This window comes from Oncorhynchus mykiss, chromosome 16 (genome assembly GCF_013265735.2).
Source record: "Oncorhynchus mykiss isolate Arlee chromosome 16, USDA_OmykA_1.1, whole genome shotgun sequence".
NCBI lineage: Eukaryota > Metazoa > Chordata > Actinopteri > Salmoniformes > Salmonidae > Oncorhynchus > Oncorhynchus mykiss.
The window spans coordinates 51,205,473-51,226,616 of NC_048580.1; the positions used below are offsets into that span (position 1 = coordinate 51,205,473).

Below are 21,144 nucleotides of genomic sequence, written 5' to 3' on the forward strand. Positions count from 1 at the left end.
TATTGCTAGACCACCATTTCAAGTCTTGCCATTGTTTTGTTTTTAAGCCCATTTAAGTAAAAAAAACTGTAACTAGGCTTTTCAGGAACATCCAATGTTGTCTTGGTAAGCAATGCCAGTATATATTTGGCTTTTAGGTTATTGTCCTGCTGAAAGGTGGATTTGTCTCCCAGTGTCTGTTGGAAAGAAGACTGAACCAGGTTTCCTCTAGGATTTTTCCTGTGCTTCGCTCTATCCTGTTTCCCTAGTCCTTGCCAATGACATGCATACCCATAACATGATGCAGCCACTACCATGCTTGAAAATATGAAGAGTGGTACTGTACTCAGTGATGTGCTTTGATGGATTTGCCCCAAACATAACGCTTTGTATTCAGGACTTAAAGGTCATTACTTTGCCACATTGTTTGCAGTTTTACTTTAGTGCCTTATTGCAAACAGGATGCATGTTTTGGAATATATTAATTCTGTATAGTCTTTCCTTTTTTCACTGTCATTTAGGTTAGTATTGTGGAGTAAATAAAATGTTGTTGATCCGTCCTCAGTGTTCTCCTATCACAGCCATTACACTCTGTAACTGTTTTAAGTCACCATTGGCCTCATGGTTGAATACTCTCATACTTATTGACTCTAGACATTTCAGCTTTTTATTTTTAATTAACCAGTAAATATGTATAAAAACACAATTCCGCTTTTACATGAATGGGAATTGTGTGTAGGCCAGTGACAAATCGCAATTTAATCAATTTTAAATTCTGGATGTAACACAACAGCATTAAAGTCAAGCGGTGTGAATACTTTCTGAAGACTCTGTAAATACACATCAACCTTGAGAATGAGATTAAAAACTTAATATGGAAATATTTTAGTAAGTAGTGGTAAAAAGACTAAATTTAATTTTAAAAAATCATGCATTTGAAGTGAACCCTACATCTTCACCAATAGAATCAAAGCATTTCACTTCCAATCAGCCATGAAAAGTGCATGAAAATACCCAGCACAGTACATCACATATGTATGTGGGCTAATCATAGATGTCATCCTTGGACTACTGTACTGTAGGTTTCCATCTACAGTATAGCTATATGACTAGAACGGGGGACTGACACGCGGCCGCGTCGACGGCTCCTAATTTCATTCTGTCAACACCAATTTAGCCCTGCTGTCTTTCCCCACCCTTGCTCTGCTCCCTTCAATCACCGCCTTTATCAAACGCAGTTAGCTGTTGAGCCATGTAACACAGTCATATAAAGCCTAATGTAAGACGATGGCGCTTATTGTTGTCTGCCTCCCTCTGACAGGCACTAGCTCATTTCTAATGGAGGTCGGTCTGGGAGAAGGCAGGCGCGCTGGCCATGTGTTCCTGTCCTTTTGCCTCCAAGCAATTTGTTGGAGAAGCGTGACAGCTGCAGTTATCCAGGACGTTGACACGAGGAACGAGTGACTGCGCCAGGTCACAGACTGAGAAGCTGAAGCAGAATGGCGGTGGTGGCGTCTGTCATGAGGGCCCGTTTCATCCTCCCCTCCTCGTCTCTCATCCTTGTCGTTGTCTCACTTGCTGAGGCACACACCCAAATCAGTAATTAATCGCCAAGACTGTTACACTGCAGTAAACTAGGTGTCAAGGAATAGAAGGGGGCCTGACAGTTGTGACACGCAGGCTGTTGAGGAACTGCTTTGTGTTGAGGAGGCTGAGAGAAGCTGAAAGCTAGCTTCTGGTAATGAATGTGCCACTAGTCACGTCTGATTTCAGGTGCCCTTTGACCCTGGCTGGGTGACTGGCACGCTTGATTAGAGCGTCTGAGGAAGTGTAACCATTAACGTGTGACCTTTCTGATTCCTCCAAAAGTGATTTAAACATGAGCACTGATGTGCCCTTTACCGAGCACCCGGCTACACACACATACACACACACACGCATACACATACACAAGGGTGCACAGTGACACAGGGTGGTTATGTGTCTGCAGCTCATTTTAGACAGCCACCACCCAGCTCACTCAGTGTTAACTATGCGGTTAACTTTGCGAGCACCACAAGCACACACACTCAGTTGGAGGCCTCCTAAGGAAAGTGACATCTACATCAACTCAAAGTCCAGGAAATGAGAGTGAAAGTAGTAATCTTCTGCTTGTTTTGGGAATGGTTGATTGTAACCGGCTGAATATATACAGTATGTGGATGGTTTCCTCTTGACTGTGGCTTAGTAATTAAAGCTCAGATTTAATATTTTCATTAGTTTAGTTTGTGTATTTCTTTCTGTATCTATTCATGTATTTGTATCTATATTTCTAATATGATTGCAAAGGGTTAGGATGTTAACAACAACATCAGATCAGGAACCACTGACATGGGTGCCAGTGGTTGTTAAAGTTGTTTGGTATGGCTGCTCCTCTGTGCCTTAGAGACTCTTTTTTGGATTTTAATTGGATTGCAGTGCAGGTAGACTTTGTATGGATCGTTGTGTGTGTTTTCTGTGACTTCTCTTAAGAAGACGCGTGTCCCTGCAGGCTTTAATGATGTTTGCAGAATGAAAACCTCTTTAAATCTCTCCATTCACATGCTCATTAAAAAATTGCCACTTACAATAACCCCCCCTCTTGCCCTAACCCCGGTTGTCTGGCTGCCTGGCTTTCTGGATGAGATGCATGTCAAGACTCAAGAGTCTTCAGGTTAGCGTGGGCCCTAGCTTGGAAAAAAAACAAAAAACTGATTGTTTTGTTCCGCCTCTCAAATGTCACATAAATGTTAATTAAATGTTAATCAAACATCATACACATAGTAATGTCATCAGGATTTTGAAAGGATGTATTTAGCTGATTCTGCTGATGCTGGAGGTAATTTCTCCCTGGGGTTTTATCTCCACGCTGAGGGAAGCGGCTGGAAGAGAGCAGTAGAGACCACGATGCTGGAGACACAATGCTTGGCCTAATTAAAATGAATGTCAGCTTTCCCCACTGAGAAGTGCATCAATCTCCCCTGATGGGCCCAGAGTGAGTCTTACCCTGTGAGAGCGTGCCAGCGAAGCCATCCTTTTCCAGACGGGTACATGCCGCCTTGGCAGCGAGCAAGAGGGGACCGATGTTTGTGTGCCTAATGGACGCCATGTGGCCGGGCCCTAGTTCTGAAGCCTGCTGCCAGTGTAGAAAAGCTATGCCCTGGCTGGCCCATTTGCTTACTCCACATGGAAGGCGTCAGAATTGCTAACTGCCCTGTAGAGACGTTCACTGCCTATCACGACTGACAATGAACCCGGTGAGAACAAACATTGTCCACATGGAAGATTTTATTGTCTTGTGCACTATTACATTGAAATGCATTTCTGGCTTACCCTTTCCCAACAATGCAGTACTACTATAATATATACACTACCGTTCAAAAGTTTGGGGTCACTTTAGAAATGTATTGTTTTGGAAATATATATATTAAAAAAATATATATATATATATATATATATATTTTTGGTCCATTTAAAAGAACATCAAATTGATCAGAAATACAGTGTAGACATTGTTAATGTTGTAAATGACTATTGTAGCTGGAAACGGCAGATTTAAAATTAAAATAAATAAAAGGAATATCTACATAGTTGTACAGAGGCCCAATATCAGGAACCATCAAGCCTGTGTTCCAATGGCACGTTGTGTTTGCTAAGTGTATCATTTTAAAAGGCTAATAGACAACTATTTTGCAATTATGTTAGCACAGCTGAAAACTGTTATCCGAATTAAAGAAGCAATAAAACGGTCCTTCTTTAGACTAGTTGAGTATCTGGAGTATCAGCATTTGTGGGTTCGATTACAGGCTCAAAATGGCCAGAAACAAAGGACTTTCTAATGAAACTCGTCAGTCTATTCTTGTTCTGAGAAATGAAGGCTATTCCATGCGAGAAATTGCTAAGAAACTGAAGAACTCATACAATGCTGTGTACTACTCCAGTCACAGAACAGCGCAAACTGGCTCTAACCAGAATAGAAAGAGGAGTGGGAGCAAGAGGAAAAGTACAGTGCCTTGCGAAAGTATTCGGCCCCCTTGAACTTTGCGACCTTTTGCCACATTTCAGGCTTCAAACATAAAGCTATAAAACTGTATTTTTTTGTGAAGAATCGACAACAAGTGGGACACAATCATGAAGTGGAACGACATTTATTGGATATTTCAAACTTTTTTAACAAATCAAAAACTGAAACATTGGGCGTGCAAAATTATTCAGCCCCCTTAAGTTAATACTTTGTAGCGCCACCTTTTGCTGCGATTACAGCTGTAAGTCGCTTGGGGTATGTCTCTATCAGTTTTGCACATCGAGAGACTGACATTTTTTCCCATTCCTCCTTGCAAAACAGCTCGAGCTCAGTGAGGTTGGATGGAGAGCATTTGTGAACAGCAGTTTTCAGTTCTTTCCACAGATTCTCGATTGGATTCAGGTCTGGACTTTGACTTGGCCATTCTAACACCTGGATATGTTTATTTTTGAACCATTCCATTGTAGATTTTGCTTTATGTTTTGGATCATTGTCTTGTTGGAAGACAAATCTCCGTCCCAGTCTCAGGTCTTTTGCAGACTCCATCAGGTTTTCTTCCAGAATGGTCCTGTATTTGGCTCCATCCATCTTCCCATCAATTTTAACCATCTTCCCTGTCCCTGCTGAATAAAAGCAGGCCCAAACCATGATGCTGCCACCACCATGTTTGACAGTGGGGATGATGTGTTCAGCTGTGTTGCTTTTACGCCAAACATAACGTTTTGCAATTTTTCCAAAAAGTTCAATTTTGGTTTCATCTGACCAGAGCACCTTCTTCCACATGTTTGGTGTGTCTCCCAGGTGGCTTGTGGCAAACTTTAAACAACACTTTTTATGGATATCTTTAAGAAATGGCTTTCTTCTTGCCACTCTTCCATAAAGGCCAGATTTGTGCAATATATGACTGATTGTTGTCCTATGGACAGAGTCTCCCACCTCAGCTGTAGATCTCTGCAGTTCATCCAGAGTGATCATGGGCCTCTTGGCTGCATCTCTGATCAGTCTTCTCCTTGTATGAGCTGAAAGTTTAGAGGGACGGCCAGGTCTTGGTAGATTTGCAGTGGTCTGATACTCCTTCCATTTCAATATTATCGCTTGCACAGTGCTCCTTGGGATGTTTAAAGCTTGGGAAATCTTTTTGTATCCAAATCCGGCTTTAAACTTCTTCACAACAGTATCTCGGACCTGCCTGGTGTGTTCCTTGTTCTTCATGATGCTCTCTGCGCTTTTGACGGACCTCTGAGACTATCACAGTGCAGGTTCATTTATACGGAGACTTGATTACACACAGGTGGATTGTATTTATCATCATTAGTCATTTAGGTCAACATTGGATCATTCAGAGATCCTCACTGAACTTCTGGAGAGAGTTTGCTGCACTGAAAGTAAAGGGGCTGAATAATTTTGCACGCCCAATTTTTCAGTTTTTGATTTGTTAAAAAAGTTTGAAATATCCAATAAATGTCGTTCCACTTCATGATTGTGTCCCACTTGTTGTTGATTCTTCACAAAAAAATACAGTTTTATATCTTTATGTTTGAAGCCTGAAATGTGGCAAAAGGTCGCAAAGTTCAAGGGGGCCGAATACTTTCGCAAGGCACTGTATATTTGAGTGTCTAGTTTGAGAAACAGACGCCTCACAACTGGCAGCTTCATTAAATAGTACCCGCAAAACACCAGTCTCAACATCAACAGTGAAGAGGCGACTCCGGGATGCTGGCCTTGTAGGCAGAGTTGCAAAGAAAAATCCATATCTCAGACTGGCCAATAAAAAGATTAGATTAAGATTGGCAAAAGAACACAGACACTAGAGGAACTCTGCCTAGGAGGCCAGCATCCCGGAGTCGTCTCTTCACTGCTGACATTGAGACTGGTGTTTTGCGGATTGATTTTATTAGCACTCTCAGCGCCCTCTTGATTTTAGTGCTACAGGGCGGTAGTCATTGTGGCAGGTAGCCTCATAGTTCTTGGTGAGCTTCAGATGTGGGGATAACGGACTGTGACAAGAGGTTGCCTGCCAGTGAATATGCCAACCGCAGCGTTACGAGTGTTGACCTGATTTTAAAAACCTTACTCATGGCCTCTGAGAGCGAGATCACTCAGTCCCCTGGGTCAGCGTTGTGGTGTGCAAGTGTTACTCGTTTCTGTATATCTTATCAAATTGTATTGGTCACATACAGATGGTTAGCAGATGTTAATGCGAGTGTAGCGAAATTCTTGTGCTTCTAGTTCAGACCATGCAGTAATATCTAACAATTTCACAACAACTACATTATACACACAAGTGTAAAGGAATGAATAATATGTACATAAAAATATATGGTTGAGCGATGGCCGAACGGCATAGGCAAGATGCAGTATATGGTATAGAGTACAGTATATACAGTGGGGCAAAAAACTATTTAGTCAGCCACCAATTGTGCAAGTACTCCCACTTAAAAAGATGAGAGAGGCCTGTATCATAGGTACACTTCAACTATGACAGACAAAATTAGAAAAAAAAATCCAGAAAATCACATTGTAGGATTTTTAATGAATTAATTTGCAAATTATGGTGGGAAATAAGTATTTGGTCAATAAAAGTTTATCTCAATACTTTGTTATATACCCTTTGTTGGCAATGACAGAGGTCAAATGTTTTCTGTAAGTCTTCACAAGGTTTTCACACACTGTTGCTGGTATTTTGGCCCATTCCTCCATGCAGATCTCCTCTAGAGCAGTGATGTTTTTGGGGCTGTTGCTGGGCAACACAGACTTTCAACTCCCTCCAAAGATTTTCTATGGGGTTGAGATCTGGAGACTGGCTAGGCCACTCCAGGACCTTGAAATGCGTCTTACGAAGCCACTCCTTCGTTGCCCGGGCGGTGTGTTTGGGATCATTGTCATGCTGAAAGATCCAGCCACGTTTCATCTTCAATGCCCTTGCTGATGGAAGGAGGGTTTCACTCAAAATCTCACGATACATGGCCCCATTCATTCTTTCCTTTACACGGATCAGTCGTCCTGGTCCCTTTGCAGAAAAACAGCCCCAAAGCATTATGTTTCCACCCCCATGCTTCACAGTAGGTATGGTGTTCTTTGGATGCAACTCAGCATTCTTTGTCCTCCAAACACGACGAGTTGAGTTTTTACCAAAAAAGTTATATTTTGGTGTCATCTGACCATATGACATTCTCCCAATATTCTTCTGGATCATCCAAATGCTCTCTAGCAAACTTCAGATGGGCCTGGACATGTACTGGCTTAAGCAGGGGGACACGTCTGGCACTGCAGGATTTGAGTCCCTGGCGGCGTAGTGTGTTACTGATGGTATGCTTTGTTACTTTGGTCCCAGCTCTCTGCAGGTCATTCACTAGGTGTGGTTCTGGGATTTTTTCTCACCATTCTTGTGATCATTTTGACCCCACGGGGTGAGATCTTGCGTGGAGCCCCAGATCGAGGGAGATTATCAGTGTCTTGTATGTCTTCCATTTCCTAATAATTGCTCCCACAGCTGATTTCTTCAAACCAAGCTGCTTACCTATTGCAGATTCAGTCTTCCCAGCCTGGTGCAGGTCTACAATTGTGTTTCTGGTGTCCTTTGACAGCTCTTTGGTCTTGGCCATAGTGGAGTTTGGAGTGTGACTGTTTGAGGTTGTGGACAGGTGTCTTTTATACTGATAACAAGTTCAAACAGGTGCCATTAATACAGGTAACGAGTGGAGGACAGAGGAGCCTCTTAAAGAAGAAGTTACAGGTCTGTGAGAGCCAGAAATCTTGCTTGTTTGTAGGTGACCAAATACTTATTTTCCACCATCATTTGCAAATAAATTCATTAAAAATCCTACAATGTGATTTTCTGGATTTTTTTTGTCATAGTTGAAGTGTACCTATGATGAAAATTACAGGCCTCATCTTTTTAAGTGGGAGAACTTGCACAATTGGTGGCTGACTAAATACTTTTTTGCCCCACTGTACATATGAGATGAGTAATGTAGGGTATGTAAACATTATATATAAAGTGGCATTGTTTTAAGTGACTAGTGATTACATTTATTACATCCAACTTTTAATTATTAAAGTGGCTTGAGATTTGAGTCAGTATTTTGGCAGCAGCCACTCAATGTTAGTGATGGCTGTTTAACAGTCTGATGGCCTTGAGATAGAAGCTGTTTTTCAGTCTCTCGGTCCTAGCTTTGATGCACCTGTACTGACCTCGCCTTCTGGATGATAGCGCGGTGAACAGGCAGTGGCTCGGGTGGTTGTTGCCCTTGATGATCTTTTTGGCCCTCCTGTGACATCGGGTGGTATAGGTGTCTTGGAGGGCAGGTAGTTAGATGCATTGTGCAGACCTCACTACCCTCTGGAGAGCCTTGCGGTTGTGGGCTGTATCACCGCACCAGGGGGTGATACAACCTGACAGGATGCTCTCAATTGTGCATCTGTAAAAGTTTGAGAGTTTTTGGTGACAAGACATATTTCTTCATCCTCCTGAGGTTGAAGAGGTGCTGTTGCGCCGCCTTCACCACGCTGTCTGTGTGGGTGGACCATTTCAGTTTGTCCGTGTTGTGTAGGCCTAGGAACTTAAAACTTTCCACATTCTCCACTACTGTCCCGTCGATGTGGATAGTGAGGTGCTCTCTCTGCTGTTTCCTGAAGTCCACGATCATCTCCTTTGTTTTGTTGACGTTAAGTGTGAGGTTATTTTCCTGACACCACACTCCGAGTGCCCTCACCTCCTCCCTGTAGGCCGTCTCATCGCTGTTGGTAATCAAGCCCACTACTGTTGTGTCGTCTGCAAACTTGATGATTGAGTTGGAGGCATGCATGGCCACGGAGTCGTGGGTGAACAGGGAGTACAGGAGAGGGCTGAGAAGGCACCCTTGTGGGGCCCCAGTGTTGAGGATCAGCGGGGTGGAGATGTTGTTTCCTACCCTCACCACCTGGGGGTGGCCCGTAAAAAAGTCCAGGACCCAGTTGCACAGCTTAATGACGGGTTTGGAGGGTACTATGGTGTTAAATGCTGAGCTTTAGTCGATGACCAGCATTCTTACATAGGTATTCCTCTTGTCCAGATGGGTTAGGGTTATACAGATGGGTTAGGGTTATACAGATGGGTTAGGGTTATACAGTGCATTCGGAAAGTATTCAGACCCCTTGACTTTTTCCAGCCTATTCTAAGGTGGATAAAATAAAATGCTCATCAATCTACACACAATACCACATAATGACAAAGCGAAAATAGGTTTGTAGAAATTGTTACGCATTTATTAAATATAAAAAACAGATACCTTATGTACGTAAGTATTCAGACCCTTTGCTATGAGACTCGAAATTGAGCTCAGGCGCATCCTGTTTCCATTGATCATCCTTGAGATGTTTCTACAACTTAATTGGGGTCCACCTGTGGTAAATTCAATTGATTGGACATGATTTGGAAAGGCACACACTTGTCTATATAAGATCCAACAGTTGACAGTGCATGTCAGAGCAAAAACCAAGCCATGAGGTCAAATTAATTGTCCGTAGAGCTCTGAGACAGGATTGTGTCGAGGCACAGATCTGGGGAAGGTTACCAAAAAATGTATGCGTCATTGAAAGTCCCCAAGAACACATTGGTCTCCGTCATTCTTAAATGGAAGTAGTTTGGAACCACCAAGACTCTTCCTAGAGCTGGCCACCCAGCCACAATAAGCTATCGAGGGAGCAGGGCCTTGGTCAGGGAGGTGACCAAGAACCCGATGGTCACTGTGACAGTGCTCCAGAGTTCCTCTGTGGAGTTGGGAGAACCTTCCAGAAGGACCGTCATCTCTGCAGTAAGCCACCAATCAGGCCTTTATGGTAGAGTGGCCACAGGGAAGTCACTCCTCGATAAAAGGCATGTGACAGCCTGCTTGGAGTTTGCCAAAAGGCACCTAAAGACTCTCAGACCATGAGAAACAAGATTCTCTGGTCTGATGAAACCAATATTGAACTTTTGGCCTGAATGCCAAGCGTAATTTCTGTATGAAACTTGGTACCATCCCTATGGTGAAGCATGGTGGTGGCAGCATCATGCTGTGTGGATGTTTTTCAGCTGCAGGGACTGGGAGACTAGTCAGGATCGAGGGAAAGATGAACGGATCAAAGTACAGAGAGATCCTTGTTGAAAACCTGCTCAGGATCTGACTGGAGCGAAGGTTCACCTTCCAACAGGATAACGACCCTAAGCACACAGCCAAGACAACACAGGAGTGGTTTCAGGATTTCATTGAGTGGCCCAGTCAGAGCCCGGACTTGAACCCAATCAAACATCTCTGGAGAGATCTGAAAATAGCTGTGTAGCAACGCTCCCCATCCAACCTGACAGAGCTTGAGAGGATCTGCAGAGAAGAATGGGAGAAACTCCCTAAATACAGGTGTGCCAGGCTTGTAGAGTCATACCCAAGAAGACTCAAGGCTGTAATTGCTGCCAAAGGTGCTTCAAGAAAGTACTGCGTAAAGGGTCTGAATATTTAAGTAAATGTTATATTTTGCAAAAATGTCTAACAAGCTGTTTTTCCTTTGTCATTATGGAGTATTATGTGTAGATTGATGGGGGGAATTTTTTTTAAATCAATTATAGAATAAGACTGTAGCATAACAAAATGTGGAAAAATTAAAGGATTCTGTACAGTCGTGGCCAAAAGTTTTGAGAATGACACATATTAATTTCCACAGAGTTTGCTGCTTCAGTGTCTTTAGATATTTTGTCAGATGTTGCTATCTAATACTGAAGTATAGTTACAAGCCTTTCATAAGTGTCAAAGGCTTTTATTGACAATTACATGAAGTTGATGCAAAGAGTCAATATTTGCAGTGTTGACCCTTCTTTTTCAAGACCTCTGCAAACCGCCCTGGCATGCTGTCATTTAATTTCTGGGCCACATCCTGACTGATGGCAGCCCATTCTTGCATAATCAATGCTTGGAGTTTGTCAGAATTTGTGGGGTTTTGTTTGTCTACCCGCCTCTTGAGAATTGACCACAAGTTCTCAATGGGATTAAGGTCTGGGGAGTTTCCTGGCCATGGACCCAAAATATCGATGTTTTGTTCCCCGAGCCACTTAGTTATCACCTTTGCCTTATGGCAAGGTGCTCCATCATGCTGGAAAAAACATTGTTCGTAACCAAACTGTTCCTGGATGGTTGGGAGAAGTTGCTCTCTGAGGATGTGTTGGTACCATTCTTTATTCATGGCTGTGTTCTTAGGCAAAATTGTGAGTGAGCCTACTCTCTTGGCTGAGAAGCAACCCCACACATGAATGGTCTCAGGATGCTTTACTGTTGGCATGACACAGGACTGTTGGTAGTGCTCACCTTGTCTTCTCCGGACAAGCTTTTTTCCAGATGCCCCTAACAATCGGGGAGGGGATTCATCAGAGAAAATGACTTTACCCCAGTCCTCAGCAGTCCAATCCATGTACCTTTTGCAGAATATCAGTCTTTCCCTGATGTTTTTCGTGGAGAGAAGTGGCTTCTTTGCTGCCCTTCTTGACACTTGGCTATTCTCCAAAGGTCTTCGCCTCACTGTGCACTCACACCTGCCTGCTGCCATTCCTGAACAAGCTCTGTACTGGTGGTGCTCCGATCCCACAGCTGAATCAACTTTAGGAGGTCCTGGCGTTTGCTGGACTTTCTTGGGTGCCCTGAGGCCTTCTTCACAACAATTGAACTGCTCTCCTTGAAGTTCTTGATGATCCGATAAATTATTGATTTAGGTGCAATCTTACTGATAGCAATATCCTTGCTTGTGAAGCCCTTTTTTTGCAAAGCAATGATGACGGAACCTGTTTCCTTGCAGGCAACCATGGTTGACAGAGGAAGAACAATGATTCCAAGCACCACCCTCCTTTTGAAGCTTTCCAGTCTGTTATTCAAACTCAATCAGCATGACAGAAGGATCTCCAGCTTTGTCCTCGTCACCACTCACATCTGTGTTAACGAGAGAATCACTGACATGATATCAGCTGGTCCTTTTGTGGCAGGGCTGAAATGCAGTGGAAATGTTTTTTGGGGGATTCAGTTCATTTGCATGGCAAAGAAGGACTTTGCAATTAACTGCAATTCATCTGATCACTCTTCATAACATTCTGGAGTATATGCAAATTGCCATCATACAAACTGAGGCAGCAGACTTTGTAAAAATGTATATTTGTGTCATTCTCAAAACTTTTGGCCACGACTGTATACTTTCCGACTACACTGTATAGACACACCCTATGTGTTTTAATGAAATGAACTATACGCATTGCGCTAGTCTGACACTAAGCTTACTTTTAACCTGACCCAACTATTTTCCTCCCGCTCCAGCTGGCTTTGTCAGATTCTGCCATTACTCCTGAAGTTCCCGTTAATAGGCTACATTGGTACTCGGCAACCTTTCTCAGGTGGAATGCCAATTTATCTTACAATTTCTACCATTCTGCTTACCAGTTATGGTTTTCATATGCAAATTTCCGTGAAATAGTTTCATTTAATTTATAATAACGTCTTCATATCTCAGTCATTGTCATGTAGTTAATAAACATATCCAAACCTAAATGAAAATGATACAAACCTAAAAAGTAACTGATATTGCCATTACCAACCATGTAAAAATAGCCTACATAAAGCCAACAAATAAAAACAAGGGCTTGGGTTTACAGTAGTTGATGGAACAGTACAGTTAATGGAATGGATACGCTCCAGTACTTTGCTACAGTACACGTGTACCCTTACACAAATTACAGACTACCCTTTACATAATCATTTGCTGGTTTTTCAGTTTGATTTGAAGTGCAGAAATGGCCAGAGGTAGTTATAATTACTTTTTCTCACATACTTGACAATTCAACCCTCCGAACGACATCTTATTCAATCATATGCTGGGCTAAATGAAAAGTTAGATTGTGCCCACTGACTGCTTTGAAGGGACGTGGTTGATATACTAATATTTGCTTTGGCGCAGAAGAGGTGATCCCCTTCTTTATGCTATGGCAAAGCCTTCACCCACCGTTATTAAATTCCTGTGTTGCTTTTGGATGTTTGTATTCTTTGCACTTATGTTCACTTCACAAGGTAGACAAATAAATAGACTACATGCATGTTCACTCCACAGGCCTGCACTGGAATCCCCAGAAAATAACAATGACTGTCTATTCCACAATAAATTGGTTTCAGCAAAAGTCCCAGCTCTCATGAACTCTCCTTGAGGATTCTGCAATCAGCGAAGGCTGAATCTGACACCCGACTCAGCTCTTCTAAGCATTATTTGGTCTTGGTGGGGCTGAGTTGAAAAGAACACAGAATCCGAGTGACTGAGTCTTCTAGCAGATGGATGAAAATGTTAAGTTAATGATCTCGGTGCATGTTTCTTCACTTTCTGCTGGGCTGCTCATTGTGGAGAATAAGTAGTAGAAAGCTCTGGGCCTCTTCCTGTCACAGGGTTTTGGCTGAAATAATGACTCCAACCGCCCAGCAGACTGCACTAATAGTAATAACTATCAGACTCAGTCTCCCATCAATGCTCTTTCCTCTAATTTAGGAATAATTCCCAATCTCCCACTGCTTGCGAAAAAGCCTGAGTCGTTGAAAGTCGGGCTACTTTTTGGGAATCTCAAAGGCTGCATACATTAATGCATAATTGTTTTTATCTTTCCATAGATTCGACTACTTAACATGCTGACGACACTGCTCGTGTTGAGTGTTTGAGCGTTGCAAAATACATTTACACATACATTTACACATTTACACTGTACATGTTATTCAACAATTCTACAGAGATCCAAAGTGCATTTCAGGTAAAATAACAACCCAATGTTTATATCCCAGGACAAATGAGCTAGCAACAGCAAGCTAGCTAGCTAAATGTCAATGATTGTTTCATGTGTTTTCGACTTGTCCCCAAATTAATATAGTTGGTTAGAGGTTGTTTTGATATTTCAACCTGCGCGTCTCAATCACTTCTTGAGTGGATATACAAAATCAACATGAGCGTGATGGTGAACTCACCCACGTGGCCGGTCTAGTCAGCATGTGCTTAACTCAGGCAAAGTTAATAAATTAATCTTTGTATTAGAGGTCCTGAATTGGTCACTGTCTGTAATTTAGGTGGTCTCTCTTTCAAAGTTTGAAGATTTTGTGGCCCCAGGTTACAGACATGAGATCTATATTTTCCCCCAATTTCACATTTGACAATGAAATACTTGTTTTGTCTGCGGATCCCAAAACATTGCATTTTACTCGACTAAACACGCTTGATGGATTCTTCTCCCAGAAAAATTCTTTGCCATTTTCAGCAATGAGGCCTATGTGTGCAGTGACATCGCTTGCTGTTATTGTTTTCTGTATAACTTTCTGAAAAAGTTTCCCTCTCGCTCGTCTTTGCCTCAGGCGACCCTTTCTCTTTTTCTCTCTCATCTCCACTGTTGTTGCATTACCATATGCGTGTTTGCTTCCAAAATGCAATTTAATGACACTTTTTTTTTTTTTTTTTTATTTTTTTTAAATATACACCCAATTTCTTGACTAAATATTTTCAAAATATCTGAAGGGATTTCTTGACCCTAGTTAGTTTCTGAAAGGATTGTTTTTCAAACCAATGACTGTCACATAACATTTACACATTTGCATAGCTAAAGGCAAGCTTTTTTTTTATTAGTTCATCTGAATATGGTAGTTGAGGGCATAGACCAACATTCAGTATTATCACCCTGGAATCTGATGGCATGGAGACAACATCGCTCTGTTGTCACGACAGGTCGTTCATTGTATTGTAGCTGAACATGACTCACTGAGTAAGATTACAGAATGAGTCAGTGCCCCTGATCTTGGAGGTGTCACCTACTCATTTGCACTGTGTTGATCCAAGGAGGGGGGCTTGAGCTTACTAAGACCAATGGCCAAATGTCCCCCCTCAAGCCATCACAATTAAACCGCCTACATCCACTCCTTGGCATAGTGTTGAGCTCCCTCTACTAGATGATTGCAATATTCACTCAGTGAGAGAACACAATGCTAGAGCTTACTTCTGCCATTGAACGATGTTGACTGTCTGTATACAGTATGTTCGTGTTCAAAGATTAGCCGCATAATAAATGTTGCATTTCCCACCCGGCTTCAGCCGTACAGTACCTATTTATAATGTCCCTGTTTGTTTGTTTGTTTGTTTGTTTACTCAGAAGATGATTGAAGAGCCGTATTGAGAATCTCCACAAGATGCTTTTGTCTGCCCAGTTGAGTTGCTGCTCTATGCAGTTTGTGTAGATCACACCACGTTGATGCCTATACGGAGTGTTCTTTCAAAACCTCACACAGAAAATGGTGTTAGGGAGTTAACTGTCCCCTGAATGGGTTCCTTTTGTTCCATTGCTTGTATACTATCCATGGGTTGTGTTTGGTGGTGGTAAACTGTGTAATAAAGATTTCTTGGAATGTATCTTGTTGAAAGAACCCTCTCTGTGCCAGTTAATAAGAGTGTTTGGGTTCATGTTGATGCTATCGTGGCAGTTCTGAATTCTGAAGGCTGTGCTGAAGAGCTATCTATGCAGAAACATGCCCAGTTTCAAAGGGTTGTTCGCCTCCAGCTCGTGTGGATATAAAATGCACTAACAGTAATTTTGAGTTTGAGCAGTTTTCTACAGTTGGAAGACTTTGGAAGTTTGTGATAAGAGGCGAACGCTGGGCTGATAAGAGCATTCTCTGCACTGTAGAAGACGCCTGTAATTGGTGCTTTGTTTCCCCTCACATTTGCTCCTCAGATATCCAACCAGCATTTCTTCCCACAGGTCAAACCCAAACCGAGAATATTCATTAAACATTGCAGAACAAAGTGTTAGACCATGTGCTAGACACGACAGTCTGCTCTGAGCGAGAGCTCAAAAGAGAGGGTGTAGAAAACAGACACATTAGATAAATTGCCTTATATTTTTTTACTGGCTACTTCCACCACACAAACTTATCTCTCCCTAGTTAAGTAATTTTTACATAATCATCACTTTCAAATGGACTCGCTTGAATTAATGTTTCTCATGAAACATCTTATTAATTCGACCTCGTGAAATGGAAAAACAGGCAGTGCCTCCTGGGAATATATATGGCTATCTTTTTTACGGCCCCCATTTTCGAGTTTCAATTCAGTGAAGTAGCAGTTAATGTCTGCACTTGCGGGGGATAATACAGTGCATTCGGAAAGTATTCAGACCCCTTCACTGTTTCCACGTTTTGTTATGTTACAGCCTTATTCTAAAACGGATTAAATAGTTCCCCCCTCATCAATCTACACACAATACCCCATAATGACAAAGCAAAAACAGGTTTTTGGAAATGTTTCCAAATATACTAAAAATAAGAACTGAAATATCACATTTACATAATTATTCCGACCCTTTACTCAGTACTTTGTTGAAGCACCTTTGGCAGCAATTACATCCTCAAGTCTTCTTGGGTATGATGTTACAAGCTTGGCACAGCTGTATTTGGGGAGTTTATCCCATTCTTCTCTGCAGATCCTCTCAAGCTCTGCCAGGTTGAAATGGGGAGCATCGCTGCAAAGCTATTTTCAGGTCTCTAGAGATGTTCCACATAGGAACTCTGGAGCTCTGTCAGAGTGACCACCTGGTTCTTGGTCACCTCCCTGACCAATGCCCTTCTCCCCTGATTGATCAGTTTGGCCAGCAGCCAGTTCTAGGAAGAGTCTTGGTTGTTCCAAACATATTCCATTTAAGAATGATGGAGGCCACTGTGTTCTTGGGGATCTTCAATGCTGCATAAATGTTTTGGTACCCTTCCCCAGATCTGTGCCTCGACACAATCCTGTCTCGGAGCTCTACAGACAATTAATTTGACTTTATGGCTTGGTTTTTGCTCTGACATGCACTGTCAACTGTGGGACCTTTTTGTTTTGCAAAAATTTCTCAACCTGTTTTTGCTTGGTCATTGAGGTATTGTGTGATGATTGATAAGGACATTTTTTTATTTAATCCATTTGAGAAATGAAGCTGTAACGTAACAAAATGTGGGAAAAGGGTATGAGTACTTTTTGAATGCACTTTATGGCATGAAAAAGTTTTTGCCCCTTTATGATTTTCTAAATTTTTGCATATTTTTGATTCTGAATGTTATCAGATCTTCAACCAAAACCTAATATTAGATAAAGGGAATCTGATTTTACAAATAACAAAAAAATATATATTTAATTAACAAAGTTATGCAACACTCAATTCCCCTGTGTGAAAAAGTAATTGCCCCCACTAAGTAGCTGTATTGACTGCAACCAAATGCTTCCTGTAGTTGTTGATCAGTCTCTCATCGCTCCCACCCTTGCATGCAGAACTGCTTTAACTCAGTTAGGATTAGGTCTGGACTTTGACTAGGCTATTCCAAAACTTAAAATGTTTTTTTTTTGTTGCCATTTTCATGTAGACTTGATTGTGTGTTTTGTATTATTGTCTTGCTGTATGACCCAGCTGCGCTTCAGCTCACAAACGGATGGCCTGACATTCTTCTGTAGAATTCTCTTATAGATAGCAGAATTAATTATTCATTCTATTAAGGCAAGTTGTCCAGGTCCTGAGGCAGCAAAGCATCCCAAAACCATCATTTTCGGCAGGCATAATGGGACTCATGTCATCCAAAAAGTTATGCTTTTGATGTATCTGTCTATAGGCCATTCTTCCAAGAGTCTTGATCATCCAGTTGCTTTTAGGTGCTTTTTGGTCAACTTTTTGCACGATACTGTATGGGTCCCATTAAAAGCCATTGCACCTTCATCTTGACACTCCCCCACCATTGTAACATTTTTGGGGAACCTATAGAAATGCATTTATTAATGTCTACATTTGTTTTTGCCACATTTATTCTATTACAGACATCCTAATGAATCATTTTTAATTATATTGTGTGCTAAACATTTTTTTTAAATTAAGATAGATATATAAACAATTTCCTTTAAGTGTAATTCTAATGTTACTGTCCCCACTTGAAACATTTCATTGAAATACTGTAGAATTTCATTTATTCTTATGAAAGGCCTGCTTCTTCTGGGGAGTGCCAAATGAGAGCAATAGTAACAGTGTCTTTTTGTAGGCACTAACTCCTCAATGGCTTGTTGACCAAAGCCTTTGGGGAAATTAATGGAGTTTTTGTAGTGTTATTGGATGAAAGCCCAAAATAATGTATACTAAGCCTGTGTTAACCTCAGACCTTATTTTCGGCGTTTATCCCAAAACCCTATTCTTTCCCAATTCATTTTCCACATTGGAATTGCTGAACGAATCTGATGTAACTCATTTCCATTTTTTAAGACTACAAGCTGGCGAGCTCTGTATGGCGGACCGGTGGCTTCAAAGCCTCTCATTGGCCAATACATAGCATCAGCAATCCAGGGTTTATTTATGCTGTATACAAAATTGGTCAGGATGCAACCTTGAGGGGCTTTATTCATCTGTTGTTGAACGGAACACATTCAGAATGATTTTATTTCTCTAGAATACTGTATCTGACGTGGCCTTGGCACATGCAGGGTTTCTTATGTATTTCGTCCTCCCTACCTGTGATTGATTACTTTGGTCTGAGGCTGACCGGCTTATTAATCGATTCTGCGAAACTGCTCGCGGGAATTAAATGTTTTCCATGAATGGCTGTCTTCAGAGTGAAGTAGAGGCGCCACGGGACTCATTGTAAATCATGTTTAAGCACAACAAATCTGCTCCTAAAGTACACGTGTGACTGTTCTCAGGTGATGGGGGAGATGTATCACTTGTATTAAGGCCTACTGTAGAACGGGGCTAGCTAGGAAGTGCGCGTGCGTGCATTCGTTCAAACATAGAAGGCTCATGATATTTGAGGAGCTGTGCAATATCAGTAATTAATATGACGCAAATATCAATGACTATTACAAGTGCTGTACATCACAACATGAACATTAAAGGGATACTTCAGTATTTTGGCAAAGAAGCCCTTTATCTACTTCCCCAGAGTCCAATGAACTCGTGGATACCATTTTTATGTCTCTGGTGCAGTTTGAAGGAAGTTGCTAACTAGCATTAGAGCAAGGACTAGAAGTCCATTGTAACTGCTAGCATGCTAGAAGATACCATAGACTTCCAGTAATCCTGAAGTATACCTTTAAATGGTGTAAATTGCCGAAATCCTGAAGTATACCTTTAAATGGTGTAAAAAAAATTCTACATAGTCCTCTTTCCCCCTCAGTTTGCCTTCAAAGATGTTTTTCCCCTTTCAGTTTACTTACTTCATTTGAAACACCAAAACTATCCCTGAATTCGAGGTAAACAAGCGAAATGCCAGGAGATTGACATCTAATTGTACCTACACACTGAAGAAGGCTGTAAATCTGAAACGTCTGTGTACACTATCACTGAAGCAGTAAAAAATGTAAAATAGAGAATAATGAAGTAAGCTTTATGCAACATATTTTTGAGTGCGAACCCATTACACCTCTTTGTTCCTCTAGTTTCTATCGACCCCCAGTTACAGAACCCCTGATCATGTCCACATTGCTCATACTATGGCCTATAGACCAATGTCCTATAGACTGAACATGCTTTAGTAACATTCCTCTGGGACTCCAGCAAGGTTATTATAGTAAATGAAAACTAAAATGGGAAAACAATTTAGTAAACTGAAATAAAATAATTAAGAAAAACATTTGAAAAACGAGAACAATACTGAAACTATATTTGACTGCAAAACTAACTAAAATGAAAAACTCATTGTTCAGTTATAGTTTTTTTTTCCTTCTAAACTTCAAAATGAAAGGGGGGGGGTTTTCAATCTTATTTTTTTTACGGAGTTTTCAAGCTTCTGAATCTGGTGGGTAAATGCTGCCAGTATATGCCGACATTTCAAATAGGCTAGCTTGTGCATCACTATAGCTATCAGTAGAGTTAGTGATCATTCTAATAGGGAAGAAATCAGAGGGCGTGCTGTGTGTGAGTGTGAACCATAGGTGTGAACAATGGTGGCAGCAAAAAGTAAAGCAATGCTGGAAAGGACAAAAGCAAATGTGTTGTAGTATCAGCAGCGTGTGTGGAACTGGGAAAAGCCAACCAACCTCAAAGTTAATCTGAACAGCGCCCACAAAGAAATACAAACCATTTCAGGATAAAGACAAGGTGAGAGCGCCACCAGCTCTTAGTAGCTGCACATCAACCGTAACGTTAGGACAACGCACATTAGCCATTTGCCTGAAAATAGCAGAAACCTAATTCAAAATGAGTTAAAAAAAATAAGAAGAAGCACTCATTCATGTATTCATCCAGTCTGGCAAGTCCACAATACTGTGCTATTAGCCAGACTTCAGAAAATTCAACCAAACACTTGATCCCAAATGTAATACTCCTGGCAATTCTAGAGTAAACGAGGTGATTGCTTTGCAAATGGATACAGCAACCCAGAAAGTTCAGGAGATTCTGAAAGAGACATTGAAATAACCATGTGTGTAGACGGATGGAGCAAGAAAGGACGGAGTGCTTCGTTTATGGGCATATCAGCCTGCTTCAACGAGGCACAGCATCTGTGTTGCTCAACCTACAAGAGAAGGTCTTACTCGTCGTAACTGACAACTGGGCAACATAGTCAAGTCTCATTAAGATTGATTTATAATTTAAACATAACCAAACCTATGACCTGACTCATCACCTTGTGTATTACGGCCCCCCAGTGGGAAAATTTGATATCCCCCAAAACACAAGCTATAGGCCTACAACACATAAATGGCTCCTAGCCTACCTACTTTCTTTCCCTAACACTAAAACTGAAACTAAATAATATAATAAGTTATAAAACTGAAACTAAAACAAAAGTAGTAAATCAAGAATGAACTAACTGAAACTAAACTAGAAATAAACAAACTAATAGAAATAAAAAAACGAATAGAAAATCACAACTATAATAACCTTGGACTCCAGACTTGCCTGGAGCGAAAGGACAATGCCCTCAAATTGGAATTGCTGCACCACTATTGTTTTTCCTCAGCCATTTAATTTTCACCTCTTTCAACCATGATACAATATTTGCTGAGAAAGCCATTGGAGCAAATTGAACTTTTTTCGACTGTCGAGAAGACCGTTGACTGATAAGGACCTCTGACGGTATACTGACTTCGAAACAATTTCCACTGCTCCT

The 21,144-nt window shown here is 41.4% G+C and overlaps 1 protein-coding gene across 2 annotated transcripts in view; it reads left to right on the top strand.

Annotated features, from left to right (window-relative positions):
- nphp4 (nephronophthisis 4) overlaps positions 1 to 21,144 on the top strand; it is a 191,862-nt gene that overhangs the window by 86,495 nt on the left and 84,223 nt on the right. The gene's annotated exons all lie outside the window — the stretch shown is intronic.